Source organism: Alligator sinensis, unplaced genomic scaffold (genome assembly GCF_000455745.1).
Source record: "Alligator sinensis unplaced genomic scaffold, ASM45574v1 scaffold254_1, whole genome shotgun sequence".
Taxonomy (NCBI): Eukaryota; Metazoa; Chordata; order Crocodylia; family Alligatoridae; genus Alligator; species Alligator sinensis.
The window spans coordinates 2,956,950-2,967,412 of NW_005841953.1; the positions used below are offsets into that span (position 1 = coordinate 2,956,950).

The 10,463-nt window shown below is 38.4% G+C and overlaps 1 protein-coding gene across 1 annotated transcript in view; it reads right to left on the reverse strand.

The window, feature by feature from the left end:
* POU6F2 (POU class 6 homeobox 2) overlaps window positions 1–10,463 on the reverse strand; it is a 368,518-nt gene that overhangs the window by 346,315 nt on the left and 11,740 nt on the right. The window lies entirely within an intron of this gene.

A 10,463-nucleotide genomic window follows, 5' to 3' on the forward strand; every position in this document is an offset into this window, starting at 1 on the left:
TATAGAAACCAATTTTTTAAAGATAAAAATTAGTGAAAATACTTACACACCAGGTTTGCAATTATTCTTGTATTTGGGAACACAATATTCCCAATAATGCTACATTTATTTTAAAATTGTTTCCTGATGATTTGGATCTGTTTTATCTTCAGCTCATTCAGAGGGCATTTTGGGGTCAGGCATGATTTCCAAGTACACTCTATTATTCCGTTTGCAAACTAAGAGGCGTAATATCATTACAGCTTGGAAACCAGCATCAAAAACAAAAAAAAAGAAATGAAACAAGTGACCTTGTTGTGCTATCTGGCAGCTATTTATTGCAAAGTTCATGCCTAAATGGTTCTTATGCGGAGAACAGGTGACCAGCGTGCAAGTAGGTTGGTTAGCATGTTCCCTCTGTCCCATCATCACATTGGTCGATGTTTGCCTATGGGTTTTTTAATGTATTCATGTCTGAAAAGTGAATTTGATATGACACATGATAATCTATGAAAATGTTAATCAATACAAATAGTTTAAGCTGTCATCAAATGCACTTCTTTAGTCAATACTCATATCACTGAAAACAATGTCACTGTCACCAGGGCTTAATTTGCACAGCACTTAAATATTGGACTCTGTGCATCAATGCACTCCTCTTCAAATACTGTAGGTAAACACATTTTCTCCCTATTTAAGGCTGAAGCACTCAGCACTCATTTAGCTGAGCCGAATCCTCCCTTTTGAATACCTTGATAGGTCCACTGGAGGGCAAAATTAATACTTAATTGAATCTCACAGTCATCAAAATAATCAATACTTTTTTATTATTTATTCTTTACAGTCTGTTGACTGTTTCAAACCTCTGAGGGAATGGTGGAAAGGATTCATGGCTTTGAAACACTGTCATTTAACAAGGTAATTTTCAGTGGGGCATTAGGGGTTGTGAAACATATAATAAAACAAAAATGGTGGCTTATAATAGGAAGAAAGAAAAGAATTATATTTCTGCCATCTAACAAAACAGGATAAATAAAAAAGCAAGTGCAGGGAGAGGAAGAAAGGAGGGGGGGAGAGGGAGAGAAAGACTGGCTTTTGAAGGGTTTTATCATATCAAGAGCAGAGCTGAGCTTTCATAATGCTGACATTTCTCATCCTGACAATCCTAAACAAGTGGAAAGGATGAGATCGCAGATATCATCTTTCATCACATTCCCCAGCTTAAGAACCAACATGACAGCTTCTCTCCCCTTTACACTGTTAATTACTAAATAAAATACTGCTCTCTGTCAGCATTAGATTATTGCAGATAGCAACCACAAACATTACTCCATTGTTTTTTTTTAAACCAATGATACCTACCTTGAACTCTTCAGAAAATAAATTGGGCTTGTGTCTACATATTGTAAATATATGAAATATAATCAATGTAATCAATGTGGTCAATCCATGTTATTGTCAGGCTAAATTGCTGGTGATCTATTAACATTTCATTTACTGTATTTATTAGCTGGCAGGAATCTGAACCCTTTTTAGATGGTTTTGGGGAGGAAACCTAGAAATACAGTTTTTTAAATTAATTTTATAAAATCTCCCATATGCAATACTTATCATAAATTGCATACAGATCATTTTAACAGCTGCAATTTTGATTTTCATCTACTACATAAGGAATTTCTTAGTTGATTTTTCAGTAAAAGGTCACCTGTGAATTTAGATACATTGTTTCAAAGTCTTGTGCAATATTCTACCTTCTGTCTGTTCAAACCTAATAGCAACAGTGGGACTAAACAAACGGAAACCAGGAAAAATCTGACCCTTGTTATCATCAAAATGATTTGGGAGCAAATTAATTCTGCCCATGAAGCCACACTGCTAATCTGAGGATTACCAGCAATTTAAGAGAGAGTGCTGAGCCAGTGGTTTTCTAGATTAAATTCTAAACTGCCCAATTTCCAAGTTGGGTTTATAAGGAATAGGTTGGAGAATAATATGGAGAAACATTATGCCATGTGGTGAAATCAGTCCCTACTGAAGTCAAAGAACTCCCACTGTCTTCAGTAAGGCCAGGATTTCACCACGTGCAGTCAATATATTGTGGTTGTGGTAACTCCAGTTCAAAAAGGTACATCAGAAAGGGGTTCAGACATGACTGTGAGAATGATGAGAGAGATTTAAAAGATTGGAAATGTTTTCTTGAGGAAGATGAATAAGCAGGCATATGATCAAAGTATACAAAATAATGAACAGTAGAGAAAAGGTAGATCAGGAACTATTCACCCTGTCTCGTCTTACAAGAACAAAGGGAATTGGAATGAAATTGAAATGTGGTAAATTCAGAGCTTATAAAAGGAATTATTATACAATAATATATACAATTATTACACAGCCTTTGCAACGTATCACCACAGGATATCCCTGCACCACAAACAGGTGTCAAAAATAGGCATTTATTCACAAAACGAGAACATCCAGAATTCTAATAGTCAATGTTAAAACAAACGTCAATGTTGTGCAAAAGGGAACGAATGGCCTTGACTCCAGCCTCAACAACATCCTCCAGTGAAACTTCCAAAATGGCTTTCCACGCCAGGGTGCATAAATCAAAACCTTTTCTTTAACCATGCAGAGAATTGTATGGCTGGGAGATCTTCTCTCACAGTCCCTAGAATTTTAGCCCACAATATCTAAGTGAACAGAGGATGCAGTAGTGATGGTGGATTCAGGTGGAGGGCTTGTCTCTTTCCACCACTTGCATTAAAACAAAATACCAGAACTACAAGTTGACTGCTTCAAATGTAACTCTGCCTGTTTAATAACACTTTTCCAGGTAAGTAAATATCATTATAATGTTACCTTTTTACAAGATTAAAAATATTTTAGTGCAACAGAGGCAAATTCAAATTTCAGTGCACAGGAAATGGACACATGCTGCAAAACTCCACACAGGCTTGAGGCAGAGCAAAATACCCAAGCTGCTTTCCCTAAAGCCTTAGGGTTGGAATAGCCTGTACAGCTCCTGTACACCCTTTTCAATGGGGGAAGAACCACCTGATTGACACAGTTATAGATGCACCAACCCACTCTTCCTCTGATCTGGAAGAAGCCTGTAAGCAACCCCTTCTCCCATGCAGTAGAGCACAGCAAAAATCCCTGATAGCGGAGGGTTGCCCTCCTCGGAAATATTGGGTGTTGGCTGCAGCCAAGTCTGGCAATTTTGACTGTGGTGTGCCGATGCTCCTGCTGGGACTTTAAACCCAAAAGTTTCAGACTAGAAGGTCTGACCCCTCCACCCAGGGTAGGACTGACTGCCATATTTCAGGGCAGGAAGGAATTTTACCCCATGGTCAGATTAGTACAGACTGTGGGGATTCTTGCCTTCCTCTGCAGTGTGGGGCACGGTCCTCTTCCTTGGACCTCTTGAGTGTATTTTAACAACCATTGCAACAGCAGAACATTGGTTGCTGTTGCCCCCTGCTTTACGTGTGACAGGTGAGGGTATTATGTCTTGCAGTTGTGTCAGGGTTGACTGTGTAGTTTTGTTAACAGCTTAGACAATGGATTTGTATAGGATAGTTTGGATACGGGTGGGTGATCCTGCATCAGACAAAGGGTTACACCAGATGACCTTTGAAGGTCCCTTCCAACCCTATTGTACTATAGTCCTAGGATTCTATGTTTTGCTCTACATCCAAATGCAATAACTTGCCAAGCATGTCACACATGCCAAAGTTTTTGGTTGCCACACCAGAATGGAAAATTTGATATGGCAACTTTGGAAAATGGCATACCCTGGGAATGCCTGAAGAGCTCAGTAAAAAAAAAAAGTAACTCGAAGAGCTCAGTAAAAAATATGTGTAATCAGGAACAGAGAGTAGTGAATTATAAAGGTAATAATTCTACCACAACATACTTTTACCACAAGGACTAAATTGCATTGGAAAACCATGGAATCACAATCCCATAGTTCAGTATATGTCCCACTTTTTATTTTGTAGCTAGAAACAAATCCCAGATTCATTCCCTGTAGACATGTAAACAGTTCCTGATCAATCCCTCTTCAACTGGCACTTCCTTGTTGTATTCCCTGTGACTTGCCTGATTCTGTGGGTTTCTGTGAGTTCCCCCTGCTGCTTCCCTCCTCTATAGCTGCTAGCATTAAATGCCACACCACTGCTGCTCTTACTGCTCTCTGAAGAGCTGATTCTTGCATACGTTGTTGAACTTTGTTTATTATTAAAATACTTTGCCTCTGTAAATACAAATTGCAAGAGGAATGCAAGTTCATATGCATTTCTTTAGAAGCTGTACTTCATGTAACTTTGTAGAGGGATCTAACTGAGGGGTACCTCTGTTATTTTAAAAGCCATGCCCTACACTTCCATGGTAAAGGTGCAGCTACTAAGCAAAGCTAGTTAGCAAGGACAACTCCTAAAGGAAACTATTAGATGGTCTGTGTAAAACTTGCCTGAGGCATACAGCTGAAAATGGGACTATGAACAACTTAAAGCTATAATGTAAGGCTTAGGTAGTATATCCAGCTTTACCAGGATCTGGGATGAAGCTCACTGTTCAGTCCAAATTCTGCTCTCAGTGATGGTGGTACAACAACAGAACAAGTGAACTGTTAATGTTGTTACTCTGAGTTTATTCTTTGTGGTTAATTATTTTGCCCTTGACATTTTATCTTAAATGTATATATTTTAAGAAATACTTTTAAAACCATGTTTCTTTATAATTTTCAGAATAAGACTCCCTTAAAGTATGCCGTGCCATTTACTAAAAGAAGACTATTTTAGTCTTGCTTGTTAAGTCTCTGTTTGCTTCAGAAGTTTTAAAGGCAACACCAAAGAATGTACATCTAATAAACAATTTGCCAGAAAACTATGATGTTTTTTAATGAGCTTGCTGCTAAGAAATAAACTGGTATAATGTAAGCCTGGATGTTTTTAGTGAGACAACTCATGAAAGAGTATTCATAACTGGAAATATTATCTTCTGTGGTCCTGTTGTTGCTATGAGTTTGATACGAAGCAAACACAAGTTGTTTCATTGTGACATTTTCCAGGAAATCCATTTAGCTTCAGGCTCATGAGTGTCAATTCTGTTAGACAAGGTTCTTTGGGTGAATTCTGTTAAACATGCCAGTTTAGTTCAAGTAGCAAAAGCAGTATGATCCTACGAATATGCATGTGTATAAGAGGAATAAGCTACCTCAGTATAAGGAAGTTTAAACTTTGATAACCATATAACCCAACTGTACCAATTTAACAAAAACAAACAAAACAAGCAAAACAACCCCTCATCCCTAGCTGATGCGACAGAGCAGACAACTAGATAAAGACTTAGTAACCTTAGGGTGTTGACAGAAATGATGCTTTGCCACATGACTGGTGACTGAAAGAGCTCTACAGCCATGCACTGACAGAAGTACATGGCTGTAGAGCTCTTTAAAAAGTGCCCAATAGTGTGACAAGTGAACCCTCATCACATGAGTGTTCAAATGAAAGTGCTCCAAAGCAGAGTGCCTTCATTAACTGCTGTTAGTGTGCACAGGGAGCAGGGTTGGGCTGAAGCAGCTCAGCTCTGTCCCTGGTGCTGTCTTGAGAGGGGAAGGGAGGGGAGAGAGGTCCATCTGGGTCCTGTGCTGAAGGGTGGGGTGGATGGATTGGAGCCCACCCTCCATGTTAGGGGACTCCAATCCACCTGCTCCCCCAATCCAGCACAAGCTCTGAAAATCCCAAAATGGACCTCCCTCCCCTGCCTTCTCCCCCTCCAATCTTGAGACAGCACTGGACCTGGGAGAGGAGCAGGGCTAGAAGAAGAGGCTGCAGACACACAGCATCTCTTGCTGGATTGGCTCCAAAGTGAAGCTTGATCCTCCACTCCTCCGATCCAACAGCATTGGGTTGGGAGTGTTGGTCTAACTCATGTTGCTTTCTGTAAAGCACCATGAGTTAGACCAGGGAGCTGCACATTTGTCAGCACCTTTAGCAAATGGCAGTGACTAATGACTTCACTGGGACCAATTACTAAAATTCTAGTTAATGAAAATGTTTTTGGATGATACCTACTTAAGTATTTTATAGGTTACTAAATAAATATGCTGGTGTGTATTCCAACTTTCTAATATAGTAATTGCTAAGAAATAGATAAAATACTAAATATAATGTATAATGACACGCATGGAAAACAACAAATAAAACTTTTATGTTTATGCATAATATAAATATTATGCTTTAATTACACTATTTTATCTTATTTGAAATGTTTTTTATGTTGTACATTTAAATGTTATTTTACAGGATAGCTAAAGTTCATATCCCTGGATAAATCTGTGTCAAGCATGGGAGGATATAGTTGACAAGGTTTTTATCCAGAGTGAATGTCATGTAAGGAAAGGATTCATTTTACTGGTACTTGATGTAACTTAATGAAATGTACTATCCTATTTTCCCTGATTCACTTGTGACCTAGTACCACCTTCCTTTACCAGGAACAATGTACAACTAATTGCTTTTAGAAATAAAAGCACCTCTTACTACTGGATATCTTTCAAGGTGTGAGTACCCACTCTCCTAGGTGTTTTGTTTTGGTTTTTTTTATCTGATACTGCCAGTAACCACCACCATATTTATCTCTGGCATTCTTTCCCCAAAGCATCCAAAACTAAAAGTATGAATCCCATTCCATGACAACCTTATTGATCTCTATACCCTTCAACAAGTTGCTACCTGCTGTCTATCCTTCCTTTCTTCAGCAAAGCTCTGGAGAGAATGGTCTTCTCTTACTTCTTCCTGAACAACCAGCTTGCCCTCTTTTTATCTGGTGTTTCTGTAAGTAAAATGAACAAGACTATTGATATTTGGTTAATGTCCATCCTTCATGCTTGTGACCCCATCTTTCTCTATTCACCCACATCTGATCTCACTAAAACTCCTGCTACTGTCAACCTCTCTTTCCTTTTACAGTGCCTTTAGCAAAAAGCTGATGTCTCCGACACTCCTGATAATGAATCTTACCTTTCAAACTATTCCCATTTTAGTTCTATTGAACTAACCTTGTCTCCTTTCCTATGGAAATTTCCTTCTGTGTCTTGTTTCTCCATTAGCCATTTCCCTAAAGTGTTCATTTTCTAACTACTACATTGGACATGTTTCTGTAGATGATGCAGATGTTACATCTAACATCCTAGCTGTAGTTAAAGGGATATATTCTGGTTAAAAGTGAGATTTTTATAAAATATTCCCTGCTGGTACCCATGTTACTAAAAATATCTAATTATTTTTAAAACGTAATTTAAATTTAAAGTCCTAATTTAATTTTTATTATTCATACTATTAGATGCTTATATTACATTCGCACCCTTAGTCAGAGATAAATAAGTTTGGTTCACTATTGCTTAGAATTGTTTTCTAGTAAGAAAAAAACATGTTTAGATCCTCCAAGACTTAAAGTGCTGAAAATATTGGATGCCAAGACTGCATGGCAGCATTTTTTAGGCGAAAACTGCTGTTTCTATTGGAATTTTTAAAAAAATCATGGAAACATTAATATGTTCTGTAGGTTTCATAAAATCTTTATTTTTAAACAAAACTTACTTTTTGAATTAAATTTGACTTGGCATTGTCCCTTTACATGCTGTTTAAAGTTCAAGGCACACTACTTCAACCTTGCTTTCAATAATAAAAAGCACAGCAGACATACATCTTTTTAAAATGAACAGTTCTCACATAATTTCCCCCCCTGATGAGAGCACGGGCGAAAGAAAATCACACAACAGATGCTAGTCACATTTCTCTGGAACACACTCAGATACCACTGGTGCAGAATGAGTACCTGAATACAACAGAAGTGTAATAAATAAGTTCTTCTTCAAAATATAATATAAAACAACTCAGACTTATTAACCTTCCTGCTGCCCCCACCCCGCAAAAGCAGCTGTGGCTTGCTGTGAAACATGCTGGATGCTGACTCCACAAAAGAGAAAGCTATTAGGAGAAAAGTTAACTTGCCACAGAATGCCGTTCTGTCCCAGCTCTAAAGCAAGTGGAAAAGCTCACGCAAGTGAATTCTCAACTTTCCTACTCTGCAGAGCACACCCTATCTAGCTCCACCCAGGGTTTCACAGCATGTAGGGATCACTTGCCCTAATACACACTCCATGTCACCACCCCAGAGTTTTTATTCTTAAGGCGGTCTTGCCCCTGAAATCCAAGTAATTCCTCTATCCTAGGGGTCAGCAACATATAGCCCAGGAGCCAGATTTAGCTAGCAGAACCACTGGATCTGGCTTGCAGAACCAGAGGCCTTTGTCTCTGCCCATGCCCATGATGGGTTGAATAGTGAGAAGCTGCACGTGGGCCAGGTAGCTGGAAGCTGCTCCTGCTTTGCCACTGCTTCTTCCTGACCCATCTCCCCTCCCCACAGCTGTGACATGAGCTTAGCTTCTAGCCAGTGAGGAACTGAACCCAGGGCTAGGCAGCCTAACCACAATGCTACAGCTAGGATTGGGAGAGAGCATGAGGTTTTCTATTTTGATCAAAAAATCCATCCTAGACCTGCAAACTGCTTCTTCAAAGAATGATGGACTTATTTACACCTGCAATCCAAAAAGTTTTTAAAGCTGGCTTTTTACATGAACCCAAATCCCAGTCTTTTAATGGAAAGAGGTCTTGTAAAACATCAAATTAAAAAAAATAATGGTATGTATTGACTTGAATTTACATTTTACAGCTGGCTTCTCTGTCCTTAATGTGTGAAGAAGCCTGGGCCTAATTATCCCAGAAGAATTTTGGAGGACATTGAAAACTAATCCAAACATCAAGACTATTCAAACAGTGCAGATCCCCCATCCTTTACTTTAATGCTTTCTTTTTGTGGTTAAAGAAGTTGCCTACTCTTAGATGCTGCTGTTTTTTAGTGCATCTCAGCCTGTGCATTTCACTACACCGATACAAAATGCTTAAGTCACAAGGGACATACAGAAAGGCCTTTCTCTCACAAGGTTGTCCCAACTATTGCCTTCTCAGGTAGGAAAGAGTACAAGCTTACCATGGCTCCTTTTCTTCTCTGCACTCAGCCTCACAACAGTGAATTATTACAGAATAATTCCTCTTGTAGAAATGGGAGGTTGAAAACTTCACCTGAAACCAGATGCACATACATTTCCTTCAAAGACAAAAGGCAGGGGCTGATCCAAGAGGAGTGAAATGGTGCACCTCCCCCTGGTTGGTTCCTGGTTTAAAACCAACCTCCTGGCAGTGGCAGCAGTATTTCTATTCAGGCAGTGGTAAATCAACTGACTTCATGACTTATCATAATCTACCTGATTCTTTCTAAACTCTTCATTCCACAGATGTTAATGACCCTCTCTTATTGTTAATGGTCTGATATTCCATTAATCAAGCTGTCCTTTCTTCTGCAATTCTACTGTCTGTTTCCTGTTCTTGATAATGGACCTCCTATTTCACACCCCTCTTAAAAAGAGCAAATGAATGCACATTCCAATAAATTTGTATTTGTTTTTGCTCCAATTTTAAACTGAGCAACCTAGGTTGCGCCTAGCTTATAAGTGAAAACTTGTAGTTTCTTTTAACATGTGTGTTGTGTTATGTGTGATGATGCATCATGCAGTCTGCACTCCCCTTTTCAAAATCCTAGATCCACCCATCACGAAAGGCACCAGTTCACTGGAGTTTATATTCTCTCACCTAGGAGCCAGAGCTCCAAACATTTTCTCCTATGCTGGGTCTCATGTCTGACAGCAAAACCTGCTGTTAGAACTGCTAAACACACTTAATAATGCCACAAAAACTGCAGATCAATAATGCTGTTCTTTTTGTATTTTCTAAGCCTTTCCCATTGATAAATGAGTGCAATTTTTTTTTAATCATTGTAGTGGATCTTTGGGGTTACCTTTCTAGATACCAGGTCTTTATCAACAGCTGGGTTCCACATCTTTCTTTTTACTTTATATAATATATATATATATATATATATATTTATATATATATATCTCAACATTAATATGGTTATATATCAGCATATTAATTCCTAACTGAATGCTTATTAAAACTGTATATCACTTCACCCATCATGCAGTTTTACTTCTTTGCCAAAAACATTGGAGAGCGCCTGTTTTCATTTAAGTCTAGGCCCACTGTGTGTCGTGCTATTTTCAATAGGTGCTCATCCATCAAAAACTGCAGGTATATCTGCAAATTTCCAAAATGTCTTGCTTCTTGTGTCATAGTGTGTTATGTCAAATATCACATACAGCAACAATATGGCATTAGTAGACTTACAGGAGCATGTTAATACTAAGCAATATGACAAGTAGCTACACTGTTTAATGCTTTACAAGAGTGAAATAGTGTGCATGCACACACACATACACAGAGATAATTTTTAGGGGTAATTACAGTGATGAGATTATCAATAGCATAATGAATGAATCATTTTTCAAATATACTATTATTTCC